At 43.0% G+C, this 25312-nt stretch overlaps 1 protein-coding gene across 12 annotated transcripts in view; it reads right to left on the bottom strand.

Annotated features, from left to right (window-relative positions):
* Window positions 1–25312, bottom strand: part of LOC139540708 (receptor-type tyrosine-protein phosphatase S-like) — a 271577-nt gene that overhangs the window by 203033 nt on the left and 43232 nt on the right. The window contains exon 2 of one of the 12 annotated variants that reach the window (XM_071344593.1): window positions 15798–15881. The exons of 10 other annotated variants lie outside the window; for them this stretch is intronic. The gene's annotated coding sequence lies outside the window, so the exon portion shown is untranslated. Of the gene's footprint in view, window positions 1–5326; window positions 5782–15797; window positions 15882–25312 lie in introns of those variants that run through there. One more of the 12 variants, XM_071344594.1, reaches the window with a different exon arrangement.

Genomic DNA, 25312 nt, shown 5'->3' on the forward strand with positions numbered 1-25312 from the left:
GCTTTGCACAAAAAGGGCTTCACAGGCAAGGATATTGCTGCCAGTAAGATTGCACCTAAATCAACCATTTATCGGATCATCAAGAACTTCAAGGAGAGCGGTTCAATTGTTGTGAAGAAGGCTTCAGGGTGCCCAAGAAAGTCCAGCAAGCGCCAGGACCGTCTCCTAAAGTTGATTCAGCTGCGGGATCGTGGATACCACCAATACAGAGCTTGCTGAGGAATGGCAGCAGGCAGGTGTGAGTGCATCTGCACGCACAATGAGGCGAAGACTTTTGGAGGATGGCCTGGTGTCAAGAAGGGCAGCAAAGAAGCCACTTCTCTCCAGGGAAAACAGCAGGGACAGACTGATATTCTGGAAAAGGTACAGGGATTGGACTGCTGAGGACTGGGGTAAAGTCATTTTCTCTGATGAATCCCCTTTCCGATTGTTTGGGGCATCCGGAAAAAAGCTTGTCCAGAGAAGACAAGGTGAGCGCTACCATCAGTTTACCAACAGTAAAGCATCCTGAGACCATTCATGTGTGGGGTTGCTTCTCAGCCAAGGGGGTGGGCTCACTCACAATTTTGCCTAAGAACACAGCCATGAATAAACAATGGTACCAACACATCCTCCGAGAGCAACTTCTCCCAACCATCCAGGAACAGTTTGGTGACGAACAATGCCTTTTCCAGCATGATGGAGCACATTGCCGTAAGGCAAAAGTGATAACTAAGTGGCTCGGGGAACAAAACATCGATATTTTGGGTCCATGGCCAGGAAACTCCCCAGACCTTAATCCCATTGAGAACTTGTGTTCAATCCTCAAGAGGCGGGTGGACAAACGAAAACCCACAAATTCTGACAAACTCCAAGCATTGATAATGCAAGAATGGGCTGCCATCAGTCAGGATGTGGCCCAGAAGTTAATTGACAGCATGCCAGAGCGAATTGCAGAGGTCTTGAAAAAGAAGGGTCAACACCGCAAATATTGACTCTTTGCATCAACTTCATGTAATTGTCAATAAAAGCCTTTGACACCTATGAAATGCTTGTAATTATACTTCAGTATTCCATAGTAACATCTGACAAAAATATCTAAAGACACTGAAGCAGCAAACTTTGTGGAAATTAATATTTGTGTCATTCTCAAAACGTTTGGCCACGACTGTATATGTGTGTCCTTCCTCCTGCATGTGTCCTTTGCTCTTTTAGAAAAGTATCTCAATTTACCTTGAATTCCTTTACTTCAACATGTTGGGGTGATCAACAGCATTGATTGAGAAGGCACTGGGGGATGGGGATCCCCTTCGATACTACAGCACACAACTCCGACAGTGCGTCGGTGGGTCTGAGGAAGACTTACAATACTTCATCTTGGCCTACATTTATGACAATTCCTCATAAGACAAACTAAGACTTCACAAATCCCCCTGCCAATGGCTCAATGGGACAGCCATCCAGTGTGGGCCCTAAGTGCAGAATAAATGGGCCAATCCCAACCTGCCAACATGACCCCCTCAGGCGTATGAATGGGGTGTCAGTGGCTCTCCACAACCTCCCAGGGGTCATAACTCTGGGTGGGGTGCCTTTTTCCTGACATAACCAGGTTTGTGAGGACGCCCCAAGGTGAAGGCTCCATCAATCTGGGAACACCAGCTGGTAATCATACTTAACAAGCTGGAGAGCGGCCCAGTGACGGAATCAGGGGGGGGCATGAGGGACAGAAAGAGCCGAATCGCCTGGCTTATCCCAGACGGGGTGTTAATTACAACCTCTCCATGAAACACCAGTTCACATTAACTCCATAACCATAAAGACTGAGGGTTGAAACAGGAGGGGTGTGGGGGGAATAGCCGGCATAGGAGTCAAACAAGGGGGTACCCTTGCCCCCTCCCCAAAGTAAATAATGCATTATCAACACAGCATCATCAAAAGGAACTGGAGCAAATCATTGGGGCAAACCCCCGTATCTGGGGACAAGGGATGTGTATGCCCTGGCAGTGTGTCTATGAAGTCCCGTTAGAGCCCCCCAGATGGACAAGAGGAAGTTCTGGTGCAAAGCAAGGTCAGAGCTTTAGCTTTATCTGTCTGTGGGCAGATTTAGGAAAAGCCAGCATGAGATAGAGAAGAGACTTGAGCCTCCCGTCCTAGCTCAGGCGTACAACCAAGTGTGATATGGATCAATCCTGTCGAGTTCGCCGCCACTATTCCTGTCTGTCTTATCTGGTCACGGGCTCTGACCCTGCGGCACCCCTAAAGCGAGCACTGCTTGTTTTGGGCCAACCGAGCTCAGGGGAGACTGGTGTGTAAATATAATTTTTGGAATCTCAGGGTTAAGGCAAATTCTCACCTCCAACAGGGGCCTGTTGCCGAGGCCAATCTACTGATTCGGACTCCGGTGAACACGTCTGAGCAAAGCGGTCAATAATTCCACAGCCCTAAACGCTTATCCCCTGTGGCCACAGTGCAGGTGTGAGGTGGAAAGATACAAGCAGTAACTGGAGCCTGGAAGATGGTCAGATTTTTTTCTACCCTACTTTTGGGCAGTTTGAATGGAGGCTACTCTGTCTACGATTCACCACTAAGATCTTGATGAAGGGTCACTCTGTTGTTTGTGTCGCACTGCTTTGCTTTATCTTGGCCAGGTCGCAGTTGTAAATGAGAACTTGTTCTCAACTAGCCTACCTGGTTAAATGAAGGTGAAATAAATCCAATTTTAAAAATAAAAATCTACAGCGCAAGTCATGATCCACCCGTTCCATTAACTGACTACGTAAAAGGTCTCCTCCCTTAGCGACGATTGAAACAACTAAGTCCGGGTATCAAAGGGAAAAGGCTACCGTTCAAAGACACAATACCTCCTCCATTCACCGCCAGACAAATTGCACCCGACGCCAGTTGAAGTGCACCGATTTAGCACTCAGGACAAATTAAGAGGAATAAACACAATTAGTAGGCCGAGGAAAGGCGGCAGGTGCTGCACACACGTCTCTCTATCTCTCTCTCTCGCTCTCTCTCCGATAACACAATAGAGTCCGTTGGTGCAGCTGCTATTAATGCTGCCTGTCACCATAGCGTCCAAAGCTGAAAAGCAACAGGGCTAATTGGAAAACATGTTACCAAAGATGTTCTTGTTTAATTTCAAATGCAATCAACATGGCACTGGGTGGTAAGACTCACCCAATAGGAGAAAAAAAAACTATTAGGTCTAGTACTACATGAAATTGTTAATAATACAATGATTTTTTGAACTTGGTTTGACAACGCGACATGAAGGTCCTGCAATCTAACAGTATAAAGAACCATTGCCTTGTGTGAGCTCCTAAACAGGCCTCAAAGTGAGAGGCAGAAAGTCAAACAACAGAAAATTTAATTTTGTGCCCCTCAGTGTAATTACTATTTACTCTGACAGTGGGCCTGAAGACTAGAGTCTGGAATCACCTCCTTTGATCCTTTCAAAAATGGAGAAAAAGCACCATACTGATAAGTGGGAAATAAGAAAACAGCTCGGAAAGTAATAATTGCAAGGAAATGAATTTCACAACCCCAGGGAGGACACCTACAAAGACCTTTTTACAAAAATCATATCCGGGGCACAATTCAATTAACTTTTTCCCTTCCAAGTGAGAGAAGAAAAAAAATATCCCCCAACGCTTTGGGGAAATCAAAAGTTTGTTCAATAAACAGAGTTTTCAGATTAAATGTTTTCATCATTGAGCAACTTTTATTCATTACAGCTCCTTACGGGCTTGTCAGTCATAAATGCATTGATTTGCGGTTTATCCGAAGGCAAATACAAAGTCTGTGACATCCTTTGGTCACGGTTAACTGCCTCTGCCTGCCTGGCAGCATTCCTCTTGCCTTTTCTCTTCTTTGTTTCCTAGCATCTGACAGTGATCAGTGGTGATAAATTGTTCAATTAAAGTGACATTAAGGATGCTGGACACAGTTGGCATGTGCCTCTTGGTATGCAAGGTGTTGTCCAATTACTCTAAAGGATGACACTTTTTCTCCCTTCTGACAATCAACATGTGGATCTCATCATTACAAAGTAGTTTATTTATTCTATCCAACAACAAGATGTAATATATTTAACTGCAAGCAGATTTCACAATTTAAAAAGCCTGGAAGAAAACAATAATTCCAATGTTTTTCTGTTGACATAGACCTCAATATATGTATTTTGTGAAGCTATTATATATATAGACACTGCATTAGAGGGTGGTGTAATATGTAATATATAATATGACAACAATATAGTACAAACATAAGTGTTTCGTTGTTATTTCTGTGTATCAGTCACACTGATTCATTGTCTTTCTTTATTTGGGTTGAAATTAAGCGAGAGTTTGTTCAAAAGGAACAAAATGTTGCCTCTGGTAAGATTATAAAAGTGCTTAGATGCTAAATCAAGACCAATTGTGATTCAAATTCGATTCGTCCTACATAAAATAGGATAATTCAGCACTGCCTGCGGGCGACTGAACCGTGTCCAAAACTTTCCAGCACAGCATGCGTCATCAAAAGTTCACCGCCTCCTCACTGATTTATTGAACTGATGTTATAGAAGAGTCAAACAGAAGCTATGGCTCCACTTCAATCTTTTTCTGAGCTATAACTTGGAATAGGCCTAGATCTTTTATGCCCAATGATTTCATGACAATCAACCCTCAAATCACGCTTCAATAGCGACTCCTACAATAGAGCTCATCTCAAAAGGAACACATCATCAACATAATAACAAGTCTTGAGATAGGCCGTCCTTGGGAACGAAGTGAAAAGCGCATATCCCCGGGCACAAGCCTTCACCAAATGCCGCGCCGTTTTGATATGGTTGTTTGCAATACGAAAACATAGCGGAGACCACATTTAACTAGATTACTGTAGACTACATACGAGTCTCTAAACCAAAAATAGTCATCAAGGAATTCAACTTCATTGTCTCAATACATTTAAAAGGCTTGACTATATAGTGCAACATTGTAGCTTTATTTATTCAACGTCTTGCTGACTGTAAGTAAAATACAATAAAACACTAATTACTTTCTTAGTTATGGTTGAAAAGATGAATTACTTAAGCAAAAAAAAGTACGTTTGCTATAATAATACAGTTATAATATAACTTTGTCATACTGGTGTGAAATAAGTGTTTTTAAACTGTTTTCGTTTTGTGAAGTTGAACAAAGGCATCTGCGGGATGGAAGTAATGGTAAATTGAAGACTAACGTTACGTGAGAATTTTTTTACAGCCTATGGATAGTAACTTTGAATCAAACAACTATTTTTTCGTTCTCATTTCTCTAAAAAACGCTAGAAAGCCAGAAAAGAAATAGTAAGACCTTACTTTAGTGGCGTGAGAAGAGTCTTTTTTTAAACAGCCCCCCTCCGAGAAGTTTATGGGGGGCAGACGAGGGACACTTGAAAATTCCTTTTCCCCTGCAAAAAAAAAAGCTTATGTTGCATCCATGAAATAACGAAGTGGAGAATAATCATACATTTCAATTGGGTAAAAGCGTCGAGTCACTTTTATACGGGGAAAACCACCGCTACAATCATTCTCTTTCTTGCAAGTCTGTTTTCCGTTTTCATATCAGTCGCTTTCAGTAAGTAGATCGCCTCAATAGAACAAAAGTATATGATCCCAAATGCGAGCCGTGTGATGATTTCCATGCGTATCTGTTTGCTGCTGTGGTTTATCTCCACGTCCCAGGTTTGGGATTTTTCCTAAATCCACCACATTCGACTGGCGGTGGGAAGACCCGTGTCGAGTGCCCCCATAGTCGAATTGCCCCCCCTCCACACACACACACACACACACACACAAAACGTACTGCCTCCTCTCTACACTCACGTGACCGCTCGCTTGTGAATGACATTACAGAGTGGAAACAGATGAGGATTTGGGGGTCGAACGTTATTTGAAACCTTCACGGTCGACCCTTTGGAGAAAAGCTGGGCCAGGAGAGAGGGAGGGGTAGCGGTGTATGTGTATAACGTGGAAATAGTGATCTTAAATTAGCCAGTTTTCTTACATGTGTTCTCAAACAGTCAGATATGGTATTTTACACTACGGTAGATAGGCAGGACAGTAGGCTGCATTTGGACCCGATTCGCGCGCGTGCTTCTGCCCATTCCGTTCAATCTGAACAGCATAGTGTTCCGCAAAGAATAAACATGAATTATTTGCACATTAATTTGGTCAAACGTTTAATTAAACTACCATTGCTTGTGGTTAAATAACGGAATGTTATAAATGAAATGTAAAGGTTGGCCATATTGTTGTTAGACAATAGGTCTACACAATTGAAATCGGACTTAATAATTTATTGGTTCATAAAATATGATGCACATTAAGAAAAGTGGGTTTGTCAAGGGTTCTTTGCAGTTTAGAAAAGGGTTCTTCCCTCTTTTAGTGATATTTAAAATGTAAGTGGCTGGTTAGAATATTTTGGGGCGTGGTTTGATCACAGCTCTTTTTCTTCAACAGTGAGTAAATGTCTTTCCAGTTGATTTAATCTGTTGTGTCATGACATTTCATTGTGAATATGACTATGGCCGTTAATGGTGTCTTGTGAAAGACTCACGTTTGGCCTTCTGTCAATTGAGTGCTGTTGTCTACATCAGTTCTCAATTTTGTCCTCAGGCAGCCACAGCCATTTCAGGGCTGGCACATTTGATTCAACTTGGCAATTAGCACAATAATAACGTCCATGGAAATTAAACTACATAATATGGCGTACCAAAATAAATAAACAAACTTGTATGGTTCTTCAAAAGGATCTACAAAGAACCCTCGAGATTGAAGAAGGTTCTTTATAGAACCATTCTCCATAAAGGTTATATAAAGAACCATTTAAAAAAAAAATCTATATAGCCACAAAAAGGGTTGTAACCATAGCGGACCGGGTTCTTTATAGAACCTTAGAAAAGTTTTTTTTATAGCACCTTAAAGCTTCATTTTGGAACCTTATAAACAATAGGTGCCAACTTTGCACAAGTGCAAACTTCATAAAATCAGTCCCATTAGCCTATTTTTAAACCAAAGATCAAAAAAGTTTACTCTCAATGAGAGTCGGTCATTAAATGACAGCTTCCTAAAGGCTCTTTAATGGGAGAGTTTTTAACAACAAAGTTGTTTAAAGACCAAAACCCAATGGTGCTGTAATAGTGCTGTGGTTGCACTTTTCAAATCAGCTGTTACAGATCCCCTGCCTGAATTCCAGTTAGCATGCATACATGACTGGTTCATCCTCTAAAAGTACAAGTTGGTCTCCGTGGTTTGGCCCTAGGCTCTGTTCAAATCTGTTATAATTGATATGAACACTTTCAAATCGAATTATGTCAACACTTCGGTTTATTAGTCTTGAGGCTGTTGCCATCCGCAATGGATTGGACAAGAAAATGGAACAAGTGCAGGCTTGGCATGCCAGTTTTGGAGGAACAGCACTAAAAAAGGACATTTCTCCAATTTGAGGGTGTATTTGTGTAGTGAACTTTTCAAGGGGCTCAGATCATAATGGATGAAGTCTTTAAAAGATCCATCTCTAGTGTACATTCTGTGACAAACTACCCATGCGAGCACCCCCCTTCACTACTCTTTGTTTGAAACCCAGTTTGATATGCAACACTGTAAAAGGTCAAACGGGGCTAATCAATTTGAACACTGAATAAAACTTCGGTGTGATTTTATGTAGATTTTTTTTTCCTCCCCATCTTCCTTATTCGCCGTTGCCTAATTTAATCATTCCGATAAATCTTGGAGCGCTGCACACCGCTTTTCCCCTGGTGGCGTGGGGCTTAACATGGTAAATTTCACTGGGACTAGGGAAATACGGGTTAGTGCATGGAAGGATAAAGGAGCACTTACGTCTTGACATGTGCAATCCATAACAGAGTAATGAGTCGACTACACTGGGAGTTCTTATCTTCTGTTCTCTCTCTCTCTCTCTCTCTCTCTCGCTCTCATTGTTTTTGTTGAGCGTTCACTAAAGCTGTGTAACTGCATGTGATGCATGCCGCTGGAGAAAGTGGAAGAGATATAATTTTGATGTGATGTGTCTCATTACCAAATCATGCATATACAAGTGATGGAACAATGCTTGAAAGTGTTGATTGCTTGAAATATTTGGAAATATTTGGAAAACAATTACCTATAAGCTTGGGTTACTATACAGATCTAATAATTGTTGTATTGTATCCATTAGAAAGACCTTAGTAACCCATTTGCTGCTTTCTATCCTAGACTATGGTGACATCATCCATAAAAAAACAATTCCTGTGTAACGATGTTCGTCTGAGGAAGAAGGAGAGGACCAAGGTGCAGCGTGGTACGTGTTCATGATTTTTAATAACACTGAACACTAGAACAAAAAATAACAAAACGGAACAAACGAAACAGTCCTGTCTGGTACAGACACAGAGACAGAAAACAACTACCCACAAAACACAGGTGGGAAAAGACTACCTAAGTATGGTTCTCAATCAGAGACAACGATAGACAGCTGCCTCTGATTGAGAACCACACCCGGCCAAAACACACAGAAATAGAAAACATAGAACACAAAACATAGAATGCCCACCCCAACTCACGCCCTGACCAAACCAAAATAGAGACATAAAAAGGATCTCTAAGGTCAGGGCGTGACATCCTGGATGCCATTATAAGACACATCATTGCAAACTGTATGAATCACTAAATTGTCTGTCACTCCCAAACAGAAGATAACTGTGTATTGGTAACAATGTATTTTTTAAATGTACCAACTTACATTTCCCTGTATATAATAAGGAACACCTAACTTTATAATACACTACTCCTTTCGACAATGGCAGCAATTACAAATGCAAAGCGTACATCATGACAGGAATAATGATGATATGTGTAAATATGTATGTAGATATTATAGGTACTTAGTTTTATTAGTTGTATTAGTAATTTTTAGCAGTAGTTTTTATTAGTTGTAGGCCTATTAGTAGTAGTACATAATCTTTTTTTATGCTGTTAATGTATGTTTTAGTTTACTATTATTATTATTATTTCATTGTTTTTTGTATTAGACAGTAGTTGCCATATTCTTCTTCTTACGAAGTATTGCTTTTTTGTTTTGTTTTTCTTCAGAGCCTGTGAAGACGATATAATCCCAAAACGATCATATTATAACAAGTTACTTCATGGGTCATTTTGAGCCTAGTCTTGGACTAAAATGCTTTTTCAAAGGAGATTCTCTGGGAATCTGTGTTTGGGAAATTGGCACTACATGGATTATACAGTACTATAAATATGTAGTCCCTATATGCTTTCAAGCTTAGGGGGCCAGGGTGACATTCCAATCCAAAATAGTCACCACTTGTTACTCAAGGTCCAAGGCTGAGAAGACCTGTTGCAATTCTTTTTATATGTAGCCTTTATTTAACTAGGCAAGTCGGTTAAAAGCAAATTCGTATTTACAATGACAGGCCTACCCCGGCCAAACCCTAACCCGGACGACGCTGGGCCAATTGTGCAATTGTGCGCCGCCCTATAGGACTCCCAATCACGGCCGGTTGTGATACAGCCCAGGATCACACCAGGGTCTCTAGTGACGCCTCTAGCACTGAAATGCAATGCCTTAGACCGCTGTGCCACTCGGGGAACGTTGCTCAGATTCTCTCCTGTTCTGTTTTCAGGTGACAACACATGTGCAGGAAAATGAAAGATCCTCTACAGTCCCCCTCCTCCTCTGTTCCTCTGTGTCACCCAGAGGGGTGGCAGCGGCAGCTGGCAACTTCAGTTACTTAGAGTTCCTCATATGGCACTATTTACTCCCCCTGTGATGGAGAGTTTGTCAGGTAGGTCTAGGAGAAGAAGAAGAAGAATGCCCCAGGTACAAAACACATTTATTTCCAGCCAAACGTCCCCTAGGGGCTCCCTCTCCCGACACTTAACACTCAAATATATTCTCATCTTTTTTAGAGGAATTCGCACCATTTTCATCTTGGCGGATGGACACACAGAGAGCTGAGAACTGTAGCTTTGTGAGGGAGCAGACCTGGGGCCGCTGCTGATGGCTCGATTGGTTTCCACATGCACACAAACACACACATGCACGCCAGTGGCGTTCAGTGCAATTCAAGATTAGGGAGGGCGCTTTTTTTTTGTGCATGAATTTGCCCTCCAAAATTAAAGTTTATAACGTAGGTGCACAGGCCGAGACAGTGACTCATTCAATGCCGTCTTGAACACTTGCCTGCATCTAGCTGATCTGGGGTGTAACCTTTTGTTCAAACAGCTGCAAAATGTGAAAGGACAAATTCAGGTATGTCCCTCCCCATTTCGTTGCATTTGCTTCCGTTTAAGAAACATTTTGCAACCGAATTGGCAGAATCAATACACCCCTGATCACCCACACACAGTTCACAGCTACATACAGCATCATCACTTTGCTTATTGTATAATTCCTTCTCGGACGTTCTCCTCCTATGACCTTTTCCCTTCGCTTGTGGACTTTAGTGCGCAGCATAACAGCTGTCTGTGACCAGGTGCTAAAACCTGTCCAAGCCAAACCTTCATACCATAACTGCTAAAAACATGGGTTTCGCAAACTCGGTCCTCGGGACCCCAAGGGGTGCACGTTTTGGCTTTTGCCATAGCACGACACAGCTAATAAAAAAATAAAAAAAATAATTATCAAGCTTTGATCATTTGAATTAGCTGTGTGGTGTTAGGGAAAAATACAAAATGTTCACCCCTTGGGGTCCCAAGGACCGAATTTGGGAAATGCTGCGCTAACCGCTACACAGCCTACATCGTTGTCACTATATTAACACTATGTACCTCCACTGATGCACACACATACACACACACACAAATACGCACATACACACACACAGACACACACACCCATTTGTTTGACAGAGGGAAAGAGAGAGAGAGAGAGAAAGAGAGAGAGAGAGGGAGAGAGAGAGACAGGCCGAGCCAGGAGCAGGAAGAGAGGCAGACTGACAGCTATTAGAGCAGAACGATGCTTCTCTTATCTCCACGGCGATAGAGATCTACAAAGGCCTCGGCTAGAGATTATGAATTCATTACCTTGATACACAAGCAGCGGAATTGGTGGGGGTGTGGAGCGATGAAGGGAGGGGGGGTCATTTGTGCTAGATTTGCTATTAATATTGACTGTGGGCCTGTGACTGGGCATTTGATTTGGAGATAGGGGTGTATTGTCGGTCGAGATCAGTTCTGACCTCTTTGTGTTAGTGCAGAGCTGTCCAACCCTGTTCCTGGAGAGCTACCGTCCTGTAGTTTTTCACTCCAACCCTAATTTAGCGCACCATTTTCTAATAATTAGCTGGTTGATCAGCTGCATCAGGTTTGTTACAACTGGGGCTAGAGCGAACACTCTCTAACACTCATCAGTGGAACAAAGGGTGTGGTCTATGTGGAGGAAATGGGTCCCTCCCACCAGGAAATATGAAGTGGTTGATAATAATCGACAGACATATTACTAGACAGCACAGAGGAAGCTATTAACTGTGTGCATTTCTGTAATCAAACACGTTTACCTCGATCTTTCTTCTTCTGTCTCTCTCCCTCTCCCTCCCTCTATTTTTCTCTCTCAATGACTCATCCTCGTTCTCACTGTCTATCTCAGTTCTTTCTTCACCTCAGCTTTTGTTGAACTCAACTGCCATTTGCCAGTGTGTGAATACCATTGAGAAATGCACAAGTGGAGAGAAAGAGCTAGAGGAAGAAAGAGAGAGAGAGAGAGAGCAAGAGGAAGGTGTGTAAGTGAGGGAGAGGAAGAGAGAGAGAGAGAGAGAGAGAGAGGAAGACGAGTAAGTGAGTGAGCGAGAGAGAGAGAGAGAGAAAGAGAGAGAACAGTCAGCTTTTCCTCACCTCTGTGAGAGGAGAACTGTTATGTGAGTGATGAGTGAAGCCAGGGGCTGTTTCTCTCCAGACCTTTGACTAACTGGCTGGCTGGCTGTGTCTTTCTTATTTGGTGCAGGGGGAATATTGGACTGAGGGAGCCACGGCACTCTGTTTACACATGGGTTCACGAGGTCAGCACAACGCCGCTGCTGCAGAGCAAATACAGCACTGCTCACCACTGACACTGACTGAGGCATTATGGGGGATTCTACTCTCACACTGACAGACTAGAGTGGGGTCAGCCTGTGCATGGTTAGACCTGCCCGTTCGGGTTCTTGCACTGTGTACCCACATGAAAAGATACTACAGTTTACTCTCGAACACTACAGTACTTACTATAGAATTATGTAGTAAACTGTAGTATACTGTAGAATACTTTACTTCATATTGTAGTATACCTCGATCAAATCCCCCACTGCTATGTCAAAGATACTAAAACAAAACACTATATTAAATACTACAGTAATGTTTGCAAAAACACTACAGTAAATACTACAGTATACTACAGTCCGCAACAATGCTACAGTAATTACTTTAGTATATAACTACAGTTTTTTTTACTACAGTATTTAGACTATAGTGAACTGTAAAAACTACAGTATAATACAGTCATGTCCGCAAAACAACAGTAAATACTACAGTAAAGTCTGCAAAAACACTACAGTAAATACTATAGTATTTAACCATAGTATACTATAGTATTTTTTCATGTGGGTATGTGAGAATGAGACAGGTTTGAATGTAAATATGAACTGTTTAACCGTGCACATGCATGTACACTCATACACTGTGAAAACACATCCCGAAACACCAAGTCAAGTACGACACCAACACAAGGACATAGCTAGAGCCTGGAGTCAACACCAACGGAAAGGGCTCAATGAAAACAACATGGCTGCCTCAGAGAGCATGGCTCTACCGAGCCGTGTTTACACTGTGGCCCGACCCAGGCAGAGAATGGATTCAGCCCACACAGCACTGTGCTCTCAACCAGGGCTAATTGAGGCTGGCAAGTCTGAGCCACAGACCATTCGCTCTGCCTGTCTCAGGATTAGTAGGCCGGGCCCTCGGGCACCGCACAACTGGTCTGGCTTTGTTAATAAAATGCTAAATGATAGCATCTCCAAACTAGATTTGACTGTACAGGCTATAACCGCCATTGCCAACCATTTCTCTTTGTTTGTCTGTCAACTCGGGAAAAGACGTGTGAAAGGATACTGCGCTGGCCTGAGAAAGTAGCTTGTTTTTCTGTGCAGTGGTAAAGTTTTAAGGTGGTTTGAATTCCAGTGACTCATGCTAATGTGAGGTTAGGAGCCGTACAAAATGGTTGTCATTTGTGAAATTAACAGTTGGGTTGAATTGAATAACCGTTATGAATCCTGGCTGGTTTCCAAAATGGGATACACACAAGACAAAGCCCTTAACGAACAGACAAACAAACAAACTCATGTAACGCCTTGGAATGATTACAAATATTCCCCAAACAATATAAATGATCCTCTTTTAAAATGCGACACACTGCTTTGGCTGGATCTGCATTACTGGTGGGGGGAACATCTAAAAAGAAAATACGCCTTTTGATTCCCAAATAGCATGAAAGTATATACGGCGGAGGAATCAAATTCATTACCTCAAGACTTGAGGTTAATTTACATGTCTTTAAATACAGCTGTAAATAATTGGTGCGTTCATCATTTGATAATGGTAGTTTATTTCCAGGGTTTTTCTTTATGATGTGTATTACGAGGACGGTTCACGGCCTAGAGCGCACAGGGAAGCCGGCGGGCACATTAAACAGACTATCAAAGAAGGCCGCCATGCTAGCTGCCGCTAAAACAGTGCGCTGCCGTCCGACCCAATGCCAGTAGTAAAGATGAACACGCACCTTTTACACGCTAGAGCCCCGCTAGAGCCCTCACAAGCACTGCTCTTTCACTTCTATCCATACTAAAGCCTACCCAATGGTAGGTAGTACTCCTTGTTCATTCAGGTGCATAGCCCTTAAAGAATTGCCCCTTCGAGCCTAATCTAAGCACTAAGCAGTAAGCAGTTAACCCCCACAATCACAATAAAATGACACCTAGTTAGCCAATACCACAGCTTGTGAAGGCCACAACACCTGGTCAAGAAGATAAACAAAGGATCCGAAAGATGTTAGGCAAAGTAAAGCATGCTTGTACGTTCTTTGAATAGTCAACACGTTAGGACATTTTTGGATGGTTGTTATTCTTAATCTTCATTTCAAATGCCCTCATTACAAAAATGTATTGAAATAATTCCCATTATTGTATGCACACACGCACACGCACACACACACGCACACGAACACACACACACACACACACACACACACACACACACACACACACACACACACACACACACACACACACACACACACACACACACACACACACACACACACACACACACACACACACACACACACACATTTACTCACCCAGCCCCCACACACACAGATATCGCACCCCCCCACCCGCACTCCTCCTCCCTTCCCCCAACCGCACACACTTGAGCCCTCTGGCCTCACCCACTGCCTCCCTCCCTCCCTCTGCTCACAGTCTCTCCCACATTGAGTGCGGCTGCTGCTCCAGAGGGTCCAGATGTGGCACTTCTCTGTTCTCCACTTTCACAGTTAAACGAAGCAGGTCATTGAGGGCCTAAGTATCATCTCCCTCAATATGCTGAATGCAGCTATTAATACTGCTGCTTGTGTGCCTTAAGACAGTGTTGGAGAATGGCCTGCTAGTGCTTACACCAAGAAACCATCTGTCTGCCTAGTTGCTAACTGTACAGTAGTGCTGACATCCCTAACAAAGTGCGAAAGTCCATTTTCTTGTGTGTCCCATAAGAGTAGGCTTTCATCTTTGTTTTTGCAAGCGTAACATGCAAATAAATCCACCAAAACTATGTTAAATGGAAGATTAGTGCGTACATGTAATTTCAATCAATATACAGTGTATAAAATATGTTATATGTTAAAGTTGATGTCAATGAGATTTGTCAATATTTAAAAACACAGGTAGCTAAGATATTACCCAGATGGAAGCAGTGCATAGTGATACTAAAAAGTAAATGCCCTCCAACCTAAACTATGGGTAAATGTAAGATCACGTGCGTAAATAGAAGATTTCCATCAGTGTTGAAAGTAAGAAGTTAATGACATTTGTCACTAGTCATAAACCGAGGTAAAACCCAGAAGGAAGCAGTGAATACTGGAGAGTTGGTGTCCTCCAACCTAGGGGAATGAAACACTGAGCACTGAGAGGAATGTGCAGACAGGTAGACTGGACTACAGAGGGTAAACAGCGCTCCTCAACATTAACCTGCTCTGACAGTTGGATGATGGTTCTCTCTCTTTTGGACACAGCTGTCAATACAGATGGATGGCCTGCGTAGACGGGGGAGAAATTAACCTGAGTGGTGGCACTCTGACCTCTTACCACAGACACACAACATCTGATAGAGTGGAAATCATTGGACTGATGGTTGACTAGTAGAGGTTGTTACTACTACTACTACTACTACTACCAATATCACAGCAAATACTCAAATGTTTTTAAAAATGTAGTAGTGTAGTAGTAGTACTACTAGTAGGTTGACAAGCAATGATTGTTGGGGTTTTGGCATTTTTAATTCTATAGTAGCATAGTGGTAATAGCACCATTTTAAAGTACAGTGATAGTGGTAGTCATAGGCCTAATAGGAATCTCAGCTGTAAAGTTGGAGAGTGTTACGTAACGTTTTTGAGGAAGAAAGTGCAATTGATTCTTATGGGGCCGAGAGAAATTCGAGCTGGAACAGAATTAGGCCACTAACTGTCGTTTCTTCCCCCTTCCTCCAAGATGGAGGAGGCCGGGGCCATGCAAAGTTTAGAGCCATTTACCTCTCGTTTGTTTTCAAAAGCCCTTTAGCTTCATATCTTCAGTTGTTTCAGTGGCTTTGTCTTCTCCTTTTTGCTCAAGTGTACCTTTAACCAGAGAGGGAGAAATGAAAGAGAAATGTTAATGAAAGGGACTGCCAAATGAACGGCCTCTTTGAGTGGAGAAACTTAGCGCCTAGATGATTTTCACTTTTATTTTCTGCCCTTCGGTGACCGCGCGCAGAATCGCAGGGCTCGAACGAGGCAAGGCTGATTGCTGGAGAATATTGCTGGAGTGTGAATCTGCATTAAATTCCACTTGCCTTTAAAAAAATAAAAAATCATCCATAATGAGGGCCTGGCCAGAGTGTGTGTATACGTGCGTGTACGTGTCCGTGTGTGTGTGCACATATGCGCGCGTGTGTGTAAGCCTGTATGTATGCGCGCATGTGTGTTGGCAAGTTCGTCTCTCTCTCCTATGTCACACACACACACTCACTCAATATTCTGTCAATACTCTCAGTAAGTCTGGAGCCATAGGCACCACAGTCTGTGTGTGTGTTGTGGATGCTTCGCTCACCGGGGGGAGAGGGGTTATCTTAGCCAAAGTTCAGAGTATCTCATCATTAAAAGAGGCCACAGGATCACTCTTATAAGACATTACAATGAATACTGTAATAATAGGATTATGAAAAGGTGTGTATTATACATGCCAGCCTGACACCTTGTGTGTTCCAGGGCAGCCGCGGTTGCATTACGACTGAGCAACACTGAGCGGAAAGGACTTTCTCCTCCCTCGATTTCTCTTAAACCGCCCTTTATCCCCTCCCTCCCTCATTCTCTTCCTTGTTCTCTCAGCTCAGTTCATAGACAGGCCCCCCAGCAACCCCATCGTTACCACGACAACCAGCCAGCAGGGAGACATGATTCCTCATCCTGACGGGCCGCTTGAATTTCAGCCCGGCCAATCATAACAGCTAAAAGGGGTTGTGCCTAGTCCCCAGTGGAGCTGGGCTGGGGCACAGAGAGGAGGAGGCGGAGGGGGGGATGTACAGTCTGAGTGTGTGTGTGTGTGTGTGTGTGTGTGTGTGTGTGTGTGTGTGTGTGTGTGTGTGTGTGTGTGTGTGTGTGTGTGTGTGTGTGTGTGTGTGTGTGTGTGTGAGATAGAGCGAGAGAGAGACAGATAGAGAGAGAATGAGAGAGTATCTGTGTGTGAAAGAGTGTGTGTCTGTGTGTGTAAATGTGTGTGTGTACACATGTGTGCATGGAGGGGGTATGGCAATCTGGGCTCCAGTGTGTCCTCCCCTTCGCAGCTAATCTGCTGCCAAGAGGAGCGCAAAGGGAATTTGTTTAATGTACGGCATTTCTTCTCTGCACACGGTGTTGCACTACTGCTGCCCCCCTCTCTTATGTTACAAGCTAACAATGCACAGAGGCTAATGCTAGGCTAACGCTACGGCTAAAGCAGTGCTGTATCCTCATATTTTGGTATGAAACGAGGGCGAGGCCGTATCTCCACTCATGAGGAAAGAGCTCTCTGGTTTGTTTTTCTCATGACCCTGCAACATATTGGCATGAAGTTTAGTCACCGCTGAGACAGATGGCCAAGCATCATGGTGCATAGTAAATTGGGAGATGGTGGAACGCGGATGAAAAGACATCTCAGTAGAGCCTGCATCCTGTGATTTTCTCACTCTGTTTTTCTTTCTCCAGTACTGTGACAGGATTGGTGTCGTGAGGCAAAGGCGTTTGAGTCCTTTTGTAGCTCAGTTGGTAGAGCATGGCGCTTGTATCACCAGTGTAGTCGGCTTGATTCCCGGGATGACCCATATATAAAATGCGTCTGCTGAATGGCATGTATTATATAATTATACACAATGAGTGTACAAAACATTAAGAACACAGTCCTGATATTCAGTTGGCCTCAGAACCGCCTCAATTCGTCGGGGCATGGACTCTACAAGGTGTCGAAAGTGTGCCACGGGGATGCTTCCCACAGTTGTGTCAAGTTGGTTGGATGTTCTTTGGGTGGTTTAACATTCTTGATACACACGGGAAACTGTTGAAAAACCCAGCAGTGTTGCAGCTCTTGACACCAAGGCACTTGTGTCTTGCCCATTCACCCTCTGAATGGCACGCATACACAATCAATGTCTCAATTGTCTTAAGGCTTAAAAATCCTTCTTTAACCGGTCTCCTCCCCTTCATCTACACTGATTGAAGTGGCTTTAATAACACGTGACATCAATAAGGGATCATAGCTTTCACCTGGATTTACCTGGTCAGTCTATGTCATGGAAAGAGCAGGTGTCCAGAATATTTTGTACACTGTGTATATTATCAGATTTAGCACATGGGCCAAAATACAAACAACACAAATGTCTGACCTATTCAAGGAATGTGTCTCTGTCAACAAGTGTTGTACTTGTAAAGTAAAAACACACCTTTACTAGTGGGTTGAATATATTGGACGAATGAAATAGCACCACCTGCTTAAGCCTCGGTGTCTGCATTCTGCCCTATATTTGGTGTTTGGGTGGGTGTATGCCCCCTGTCTCTTCAAATGAGGTTCCTCCACCACACACGCACACACACACACACACACACACCAAAAGTCTTCGACTGGAAAAGGACATAACCATAGCAACCTCTGTCACCCCCCACTCCCCGGTCTCACCACACCTGTCACCTTGTGTGACCCTGTCGTCCCCCCACCCCTCCCCCCATCCAACCCCCCTCCCTTCCTCAATGTTCTGAGGGCATAAAGTGATTGTTGTGACCCACAGCAATTAAACCTGGGCCTCTGCCACGGAGCCGGGGGTTAGGGAAGGGGGTAGGAGGGGGGGAAGCTCACCTAAGCTCCTCTAATATATCGGACAGATAGAGGATCTGTGCTCTTGGCAGTCGTCCACTGTCTACCGGCGGGCGGAAGGTCAGTCGCTCACTCATCCCATTTCTGTTTTTATTTCGATATAGGTGAAATGACGTTATCGAAAATAAATAGAAACAACACCATATGAATGCAAACAGTAAGTATCACATGGCTTAGGAGATACATCAGCGGTATAATCATGTTTAGTAAAATGAGATGAAAATTTTTTCATGCAGATTGTAGATGATGATTCAATGACATTGGAAGAATGGAGTGCTGACGAGTCCGCCGAGGCCTTTGGGAATGAGATGATGACCTACAGTGCGTTCAGAAAGTACAGCGTTCACACCCCTCGACTTTTCCCACATTTTGTTGTGTTGTAGCCTGCATTTGAAGTGGATTACATTGAGATTTTAAGTCACTGGCTTACACACAACACCCCATAATGTCAAAGTGGAATTATGTTTTTAGAAATGTGTTAAAATGTAGAGAAAATGATCGTCTAAAATGTCTGGTGTCAATAAGTGTTGAGTAAATCAAAAGAATGTAACGAGTAAAAATGTACAAGTCACATAATACGTTTCATGGACTAACTGTGTGCAATGACTACCTCATCTCTGTACCCCACAATTATCTGTAATGTCCCTCAGTCGAGCAGTGAATATCAAAGTCAGATTCAACCAGAAAAACCAGGGAGGTTTTCCAATGCCTCGCAAAGAAGAGCACCTAATGGTGGAAAAACAGACAATGAATATCTCTTTGAGCGTGGTGAAGTTATTAATTACACTTTGGATGGTGTATCAATACACCCAGTCACTAAAAAGACACAGGTGTCTTTTCTTACTCAGTTGTCGGAGAGGAAGGAAACCGTTCAGGGATTTCACCATGAGGCCAATGGTGACTTTAAAACAGTTACAGAGATTAATGGCTGTGATAGGAGAAAACTGAGGATGGATCAACAATGTTAGTCCACAATACTAACCAACATGACAGAATGAAAAGAAGGAAGCCTGTACAGAATAAAAATATTCCAAAACATGCATCCTGTTTGCAAAAAGGCACTGAAGTAAAACTGCAAAAAGTGTGGCAAAGAAATGAACTTCATGTCCTGAATACAAATCCAATACAACACATCACTGAGTACCACTCTTCATATTTCCAAGCATGGTGGTGGCTGCGTCATGTTATGGGTATGCTTGTCACCAGCAAGGACTAGGTCTTTTTTTTGGGGAGGGGGGGGGGGTAAAAATAAATGGAATAGTGCTAAGCACAGGCAAAATCCTAGAGGAAAACCTGGTTCAGTCTGCTTTCCAACAGACACTGGGAGACAAATTCACCTTTCATCAGGACAATAACCTGCAACACAGAGCCAAATATGCACTGGAGTTGCTTACCAAGCCAACATTAAATGTTCCTGAGTGGCCTAGTTACAGTTTTGACTTAAATTGGCTTGAAAATCTATGGCAAGAATTGAAAATAGCTTTTTAGCAATGATCAACAACCAATTTAACAGTTTTTTTAAATGTGGAAATATTGTACAATCCAGGTGTGCAAAGCTTTTAGAGAGTCACCCCAAAAGACTCTCAGCTGTAGTCACTGCCAAAGGGGATCCTAACATATATTGACTCAGGGGTGTGAATATTTATGTGAATGAGATATTTCAGATTTATTTAAATTTAAAGAAATAAATGTGCATTTCTAAAAACATGTTTCCACTTTGTCATTTGGGGTATCGTGTGTAACATAATAAGTCAAGGGGTATGAATACTTTCTGAAGGCACTGTATCTTACAGTTGACAAAGAATGAAAAGTCTGTTTTTATCCTTTAAATGTGGAGCTACGTCCAAAATAACACTCTAGCAAGTCCGTCACACAGGTCCGAAAAGTGATTAACGTGTATAATCTGTTACACTTTACAATAAGGCTATATTAATAAGCATTAGTTGATGTACCATACTATCATTTACATGTTTATCATAAATTATTTTTCAGACACTCGTGGGTATTTTGCGACCAGTTAGGAAGGCTGTTAGGAAGGAACATGTTGAATTACCTCATGACTTATTTAAATGATGCAATTTCTTCGTCTGAAATGCCACCTGTTGTTCAAAGTGTGTTTTTTCCCCCCGGTTCAACAAATGGGCAGCTCTGTTTCGGGATCATTCCAGCATCCATGCACTAAAACAAATAGCTGGGCCATCAGTTGGGGTCCTGTTTGGTTCAATGTCATTTCAACAATATGTATTTTTTTGTATGTGATGCAACTCAAACAGCGTTGCCTTGAACTCTCCTGATCACTCAAAAAATTAGACGCGCGCACACACACACACACACACACACACACACACACACACACACACACACACACACACACACACACACACACACACACACACACACACACACACACACACACACACACACACACACACACACACACACACACACACACACACACACACACACACACACACAATCCTCCACCCCACCGCCTCCAACCCGTACACATATCCTCATATACAGCTCGCCCTTCTAGCCAATCACATTGCAACCAACAGATCAAAAGGCCTGAACAATCACACAGCCCTGTCTTTTTTGTTTTTGAGGAAAATGTCCCACAGACTGACGAGCCACTCCGCGGCAGCCACTCTGATCCACGTTTCATTAGAGGGTCTGTTTTGCGCCGATAAATGCAACAGTGCCCATTATATTAGCTGGCTCTCAGCGAATCCCCAAACAATAATTACTGCTGTGTCTGCCTGTCCGCCGTAGTTGGCCTCAGCATTTCCCCTTCTCCTGTAGGTGCTTCTGGGGGGGGGGGGGGGATTGTGGTGGGAGTGACGTTTCAATTAGAAGACCTGCCCGTCTAAAGTCTCGGCAGTTCCCCCCCCCCCCACCCCCGTTCACTAAATCACAACGCCAGACAGACTGGAGTTAGATATTCCTAATATCACAATAAATAATGTTATTGAATCTGTTCGTGGTTGTGGCGATTGGTGGTGATGTATTTCACAATGCTAAAATATCCCCGAAGTAGCCTCCTACCTAGGATGACTCTGCTCCCCTGAATGACTGTGTCAACTGGGGTTGGGTTTGTATAAATCATAAAACAATTTAAAACACGTTTGTAAGCTTTCAAATGTCATCAAACTCAACCTTTTGTCTTTTTCAGTGATGAAGACGTGGATGTCTCATGGTGGGGTATGCAAAATGGATCAACTTTGATCACCTCCATCTCCTGAATGTTTCTGACCACTTCTACCATAGGCAAACATGTATGGAAGGTTTCCTTCAAATCAAAATGGGATGCAGTCAGAAAGTGATTGAAACCATATGGAACGATCCGTCTAGTAAATCTGCTGATGCCCTTCAGTGAGAGGCTGGTGACATTGGATTGGAAGCATTATTTGGTCACAGATGTGTCCCTCGGCCAGGGGGACTGGACACAGCAGAGGATTAATTACTATAAATCATCTCTCTCTCTCTGTCTCTCACACACACACACACATACACACACACACTTACTCACACATGTTCATGACTGCTCAGACTGTTGAGTCCGGCTTGCGGCTTTCTCTTTATCCATTTATCGCTCTCCATTTACGTCATCTCTCTTTTTCTCTCATATTGTGGAAGACGTTTTGTATGGCTGTCCTGTAGCCTATGTTAAAGGTATCCCATATTTTCTCTGAGGAAAGCCGAGATATCACTATTACGTCTTCACATCGGCCCATAAATCTCAAGATTAGCTGTTTGGTGAAAACAATGGCACCCATCAAATGGGATCGAGGGGACCAAGAAACAAGCCTTTAAACTTGCCCTGTGGATGAAATTGGGACATAAGTCACTCGTATTTAATAGATGCTGCAGATATTGACAGTTAGACAGAGGTTTTCTGGAATGTTCAACTAAGACCAGTGGGAAATCCCATTTCCAAACATTATTTGTCATCTTCTCGCACGTGACGACTCGGCAAATAATTAAATGAATAAACAAATCGCTTTGGAGAAATATAATCAGCGCTTAGTGCGCCCGTCACCATTGAGGGAGGGGGTAGGGCTGGTGTGGCATGGCGATTGGCAGCAGGGGGTAGTGGGTGGGTTCTGGGAAGGGGAGGGGTGGGGTGGCGATGGGGGGGGGGGGTGAAGTAGTTTAGTTTATTATTACTATTATCTACTGGTGCCGTATTTGTGTGGCATGGAATTCCGAAGCTTCCGAGAGCTTTGACCTCCCCAGCCCTGGACCAGGGGTTTGCAAAGCCTGGATCATCCCCTATAATCCGCACTCATTAAGGATGAGCTGCATGATAGCGCACCACCACCCTCCACACCCATCCACACTCTAACCAGCCTCCCCACTGTGGATAAGTGGCGGCTTTTATGGCAAATGTTATAAATTACTGCAGGCCATTGCATTCGCGCAACTGCTGGCTCAGTAAATAAAGCACCCACACACATCAGCATTAATAGGGACTATAGTGATTGGAGTGACAAACTGTGTGGGGGGGGAGGGGGGAGAGGAGGGACGTTTGGTCGATCAAGGGAAATTTACTGTAAGTTGTGCACTGCACTGTACTCACAAGAAATGAGTTGTTTTAAGAGATGGGAAGGGGAGAGAAGTTGAGATTTAGAGTTCTAGGTTGACTGGGTTGAGACAGCTTGCAGTAAGTCTGCAGAAGGCTAATCTGACACTCGTGGTGCCCATTTTTACCCACTTATAATGTGCTTCCTTCTATAAATACTTTAGGTAGGTCCATAAGAGGAGCAGGTATTATATTGGCCAAAACATGGAACGTAAAATATTTTTGGGGATGTTATATTAGAGATATTGGACTTCATATACATTCCAAATGGCCTCTCCTCTCCGCCAAGCCTACATATGAAGCCCTGGGTTGAACAACAGCTGGGAGTTTAGATAAATGACATCTACGCTATCCTCCAAAGATGTGATCTCGGTTCCTGAGCAGCAAATTAAAAATGTAAACCCATTTAGCAAGGTGGCCCAGAGTAACTTCAAGCAGTGTGGTCGGGAGGGGAGGGATGCGCGATACTCCATCAGCGTCGTGTCACGCCGACCCTCTGAGTAATGACACCAGTCGCCAGACTTGCCCGCTACTCAGCGAGAGGCCCGTCCACAAGAGGAAAATGTGCCACAATATACTCCAGCCGTAATTGATCTTGGTGCCATCTTTATTTTTAAACCCCCTTCCCTTCCGTCGTCTTCTTGAAATGTCTGGCAAATTTCAATAAAGTGCCACCACTGGGCCTATTACTCGGACAGAAACGAGGCGGTGCTCCTGACATAATTGTTCTCCTGTCTTTTGTCTGCCTGGAGGAGAGAGGAGATTTTATACCGTCCCTTTGGAGAGTGCCATGTTTAACAATGCACAGCCTCACTGAGATAATATTAAAAGCACAAGGACAAGGGGTAAAATTAAGATAGAAGGGATAGAACAAAGAAGGAGATCGGTCATTACAAAGAGAACTATCATAAGTACTGAGCTAAATCTGAGGCCAACCCCGCAAAATGCAGTCACATACACAAACTCATTCAAAGAGTCCACCAAAAAGTTCTAATACAACCTCAGCAAATCAATTAATTCACATTAAAATCCTCCATAAACAAATTGAATAACACATTCATAAATGGCAAGACAAAATACATCATAAGTAATAAAGTTTTGAAGTGTCTTTCCTACAGTATATCTAGGGACATATAAACATATAAAAAAGCGAAGGAAATATTGTTTTTTTTGGGACACAAAACTACATCCATACTTCCGTAAAAATGTTTAAACCAGTACTGGTTACTTTAAGATGAGTCCCGTGGGGCTTGAGGGGGTCATAGAGCAAAACGGAGAACACCATGTTTGTGAGAGTCTCATTTTTTTATATAGTGTGGTCATATTAGTTTGGCAAGCCGGTCGGACACTACAGATGTTTTTGTGAGACAAACACCACTGTAGCTCGGCCACCTTCCTCCGCAGATGCGGAAGGCCGACATAAGCAGACGCCTTGGTTTGAGACGCAGCCCCACGCAAAAAGCCAGATATCACTAGCTTAAACTGACAGATTTGAAAAATGGATGTAAAAAATCTTGTTACATAGATTGACGCATGGGTGCAACACACAGCCTATGTACCACTTTCCCTTACTGAAGAAACAGGCTCCTGGCAAACAGTTGTTGCAAATATTTGGCCAATTTGCTGCAAATTTGCAGCAAGCTCATATTTTCGCAATAAAATTTGTTTTGTGGCACACTGTTGAGGCAAATTTGCGACAACTTGTGAAGTTCTGGCAAACAATTCTGGGAAACTTGTGGCGAACATTCTACTGTTTGCTGTAAATTTGCTGCAAAATCATTATGAATATGCAAATTAGATCCCGTTTTTGGTTACTTTGTGCATAACATTGAAGTGTGTTACAGTGCCTTCAGAAAGTATTCACACCCCTTTACTTTTTCCAAATTTTGTTGTGTTACAGCCTGAATCTAAAATGTATTAAATTGAGATTTTGTGTCACTGATCTGCACACACACACAATACTGCATAATGTCAAAGTGGAATTTTGTAATAGAAAATTTTCAAAAAAATTAAACATGTGAAGTTGAAATGTCTTGAGTCAATAAGTATTCAACCCCTTTGTTATGGCAGGCCTAAATAAGTTAA

This window comes from Salvelinus alpinus, chromosome 16 (assembly GCF_045679555.1).
Source record: "Salvelinus alpinus chromosome 16, SLU_Salpinus.1, whole genome shotgun sequence".
NCBI lineage: Eukaryota > Metazoa > Chordata > Actinopteri > Salmoniformes > Salmonidae > Salvelinus > Salvelinus alpinus.